The sequence below is a fragment of the Mus caroli genome, chromosome X (genome assembly GCF_900094665.2).
Source record: "Mus caroli chromosome X, CAROLI_EIJ_v1.1, whole genome shotgun sequence".
NCBI classification, from domain to species: Eukaryota; Metazoa; Chordata; class Mammalia; order Rodentia; family Muridae; genus Mus; species Mus caroli.
Window position 1 is genome coordinate 1,145,336 of NC_034589.1, and position 4,295 is coordinate 1,149,630.

Here is a 4,295-nt window from a genome sequence, read left to right on the forward strand (position 1 = left end):
TCTCTCTCTCTTTCTCTCTCTCTCTCTCTCTCTGGTTTTTGGAGACAGGGTTTCTCTGTATAGCCCTGGCTATCCTGGAACTCACTTTGTAGACCAGGTTGGCCTCGAACTCAGAAATCTGCCTGCCTCTGCCTCTCGAGTGCTGGGGTTAAAGGCCTGCGCCTGCTTGGGAACCTCTCTCCCTCTGCCCTCTTCCCGTATTCCAGGGGCCGAGAATGTCAACCTGGTGCCCCTGGTACCAGGGGTTGCCCCTTGTCCACACCCCGCTGTGTGGGGTCAGTGGCTTCACACAGCCAGATGCCCACCTGGGGCCGAGTGGAAAGTGTCTGGCACTTCTCCCGTGTCTGCCTGCCCAGAGCACAGGAACTCTGGCAGGACTCGAGCTCTCTCCCTTCCCACCCACCCCCTTTCCCCTATACCCACACCCAACAACCTAATACCAAATTCACTGGGATCTTTCTTTTGAATTGCTTAGCTTCTAAAACTGTGACTAATGAATTACTAATGTTGGGGCTGGAGAGAGATGGATCAAGGAGTTAAAATACTCACTGCTCTTTTAGAGCACCTGGGTTAGATGCCCAGTACCAACACAGCAGCTCATAACTGCCTGTAATTCCAGTTCCAGGGTATACAACAACCTTCCTTTCCTGGCCTCTACAGATACCATGAAAGAGAAATGCCTATACACATACAAATAAATAACATTTAAACATCATATTAGTTGTATACACAATTCATAGTTTCTTGTAGCAGTCCAAATGCACAAAAACAACTTGCCCCATTCCACATGGTGCTGTCAGAGATTGTATATGAGAAGTACCAGGGGGAGTTACACGATGACTTTCCTTCTGCTTTGAGTATCTACTGTATTTCAGTCAAGTTCCTAGATACATTATTTAACAGAATATGAAATAAACCAAAAATTACAGGTATAAGATATATGTATGAATACATATATATGAAATTATCCAAAATTAACACATATATTATAATCTGCATAAAAAGAGATTATATTAACAGGGATCCAAAGTGGACAACTTTGCTTATACAACCATTTTCCATGGGGTCAAACGTGATCTGACAGAGGTATTTTAACAGGCACAAAAATACTTTACAGTAAAAAAAAACAGGCTTTGACTGGACGTGGTGGGGCACACCTCTAATCCCAGCACTCAGGAGGCAGAGGCAGGTGGATTTCTGAGTTCGAGGCCAGCCTGGTCTACAAAGTGAGTTCCAGGACAGCCAGGGCTATACAGAGAAACCCTGTCTCGAAAAACAAAAAGCAAAACAAACAAACAAAAACAAAAAACAAAAACCAGGCTTTGCTGTAGTCTAAGTGAAGTAGACTTTAAAACCTATGCTGGTTCTCATCTGTCAAGTAGAGATGCTAGTAGTATCTATTCTTTAGGATTTTACCAAGAGTGCATGGGCTTATACAAGAAAAATTCCTTAGACTAATTACTCAAGGCATCATAACCACTCATTAGGTATCAATTATGATTTTCTAAGACAGTGACTCCTTTTGGCCTGCTTTTTACATTGAATTACCAACATTCTATTATTTCTGATTTTCCTAACACCTTAACCTTATTCAAAGTTAAGTGACTCTTTTTGGCATACCTAGACAGTGAACTCATGAATTCTAGTAGTTAGGTCTAAAACATGTCCCTAAAACTCCTAGGTATGAGTCATTTGCCTCTGCTGGCTACTGCTACACACCACATTTGATTCCAAATTTTAAAGTCCACCTCTTCAGCTTCAGTTTTTTTCCCTCTACCTCCTCAACCCACTTGTCTCTCCCTACCTACTCAGTATCTTCCCAGAGCTACCTGCTCTGTCTCTCTTGCTTACTCAACAAGAATCTTATTGCCATCCCACAGAAGGGCTGTTATCAGGTAAACACAACCCTAAACTCAGCAGTCCTCAGAAACCTTGTGAAACAGATCCCTGTTTGTCAGGAAAAGCCATCACTTCCATTGTGCTCCCCCAATGGTCAACTACTGGGGCAATGGGCATCTAATTCCTGATTAATACAAGCATTATGTAACACATCAAAGTTTCCATGCTAAATCCCAGGCTTTCCTTGATTGTACCTCTCTATTCACCACTAATTGTCCCCACAAAACTGACAAGGTTTTCCCTGCTGCCTGCTATTTTCCATTTTCTGACCCTGGAAGTGTGGTTCCCCAAATAAAGTGTCTTTCTGCTTATGGAGTGATTTAATTTGGTAGTTTCACTGTGCCTTCACATACATATGGTGCCCAAACCTAGGAAAGACACTTGGGCACTGGAAGTCCAGTCCTACTACAACCAAACCAAACTGCCAACTTGGTCCTTCTGGCATAAATTGCCTCTGCTTGCTTTTGCCACCCACTACATTCGGCTTCAAAATTTGCTGTCTCTTCAGCTTGAGCTGCTCAACCTACTTGTCTCTCTTCACCTACTCAGTACCCTCTCAAAACTGCCTGCTCCCTCCCTCTCCCTCTCTCTTTTTTCTCTCTCTCTCTCTTTCTCACTAACTCAACAAGTCTTCCTGGTATGCCTTGTAGCCTCCCTATACCCTTTCTGGTACCCCATCACATGGACAAGAGCTATCTTGTGAAGCAGGTTTCTGTTTGTCAGGAAAAGGAATGCCTGTTCACATGATCATGGGCTTCTCTCTCACAAATCTCAGTCCCTTGCAAATAACCTCAGATTGAGACTTTGTCTTATGGCCTTATCTTTTGCCACGTCACCTTCCTTTATGTCTCCACTTTTATGATATTGCCATCCTTCTTCTGGTGGGTCTCCTATTTACAAGACCTTTCCTGAGTCTATCCTACCTCCTCTTGGCTTTCCTTCTGAGATTTGATACCATTTCTTCAAAGGTGTCTTCCTTTCTCCCTCTAACTAACAGGGGGCTCTTCCCATTCAGAATTAGGCTTCTCTTGCCTGTCTTCTCAATTTTCTCTCCCTCTTCAGACTCAGAGATACCATTAAGTGCTGCTGCCTTATTTTTTACTGTAAATATGATGGGGCCTTAATACAAGCTTGATTATTAGTCTCAATGGCAAGAAAATGGCACATTCAATTACTAAATCCTCATGGATTGTGATCATTTCTGCCAAGCACAAGAAAATGATCTGAACTATCTATCTCTAAGTCTTCTTTGCTCCTCCGTCTCCTCTCTCCTGATCATTAGGTTCTATCCAACAGAGATTCAAATCTCCGTAGGTGTGGATAATAGTAGAAAATTGTTACATGCTGTTTTACTGTACTGAAAAGCTGGCTCTTAGGGTGGGATTTGGTCTGCATACTTTAGACCCAAGCATGTTTGTCTCCAAGGCCAGCCTCTGACTCTATGACAGGAACAACAACAACAACAACAACAGGACAGCCCGGAGGGTGGGGAACACCATATTCTTGGGAATAGCTAAAAAATAAACTATTTCCAACAGAGGTTACTATTACTTTTCTAATGCTTTTTAAATTTATTCAGGAGAAATTTATGTATAAAATTAATGTGGCTAAATGTAATCACATGTTTATCTCTCTAAATAGTACTCCCCTTTTCTTGGTTTTCTTTACCAATATATTGGGCCATTCAAAGTCATGGATATCTTTGAAGCTTCTGCAGAAATGCAAATGTTTTTATCTTGGGATTTGTAAGATCACTGGGAGTGAAGTTTAAAGAAATATCTGTAAAATCCCATGCAGAGGAAGGAGTAGCTAAAACTTGCAACAGAAAAGGGTTGATAGTGAAAAATCTATATCCTTTATAATCTTAATTTGCTACACCATACCACATATGTAACTACAATTCAACTCTTATTTAGGAAAATAGATGTTTTTAAAAATTAGAACAAGGGGGCAACACCAGCTCTTCAGGATGGCTTAGCTTGGTTTAGTTTCCTTAGATGAAGAAGGCAACACTGGGCTTCTAATATATTTTGCATAAGGCTAAAATGTTTGATGATTTTCTCCTAAGAGTGAAAAACAACAGATGGGGACAAAACCACAAACAAGGTTTATGGAAAATAGGACTTAGGAACAATATTTGTTTGATGATTAAGTTTTATAAAATTCTAAGTTTATAATGGTCTGACCTAAAGACGTGTGTCTAATCACATATCTTTGCTAATTGTGGAAGGATTTAGCTACTTGAAGAAAACTGTCATACCAAAAAACAAATCTGTGATATTTTTAAAAAGTATACTGTAGAGGGAAGCAGAAACCGGCCTGAGTAGGACCACAGGCCTCATCCGGCTGGATCAGCGCCGGGGTAGCGGGAGCGCAGGGTTGCCTGACACCCGCCA

The 4,295-nt window shown here is 41.5% G+C and overlaps 1 protein-coding gene across 1 annotated transcript in view; it reads right to left on the reverse strand.

The window, feature by feature from the left end:
• The window catches only part of Ccnb3 (cyclin B3), a 52,053-nt gene that overhangs the window by 30,180 nt on the left and 17,578 nt on the right, over positions 1 to 4,295 (reverse strand). The window lies entirely within an intron of this gene.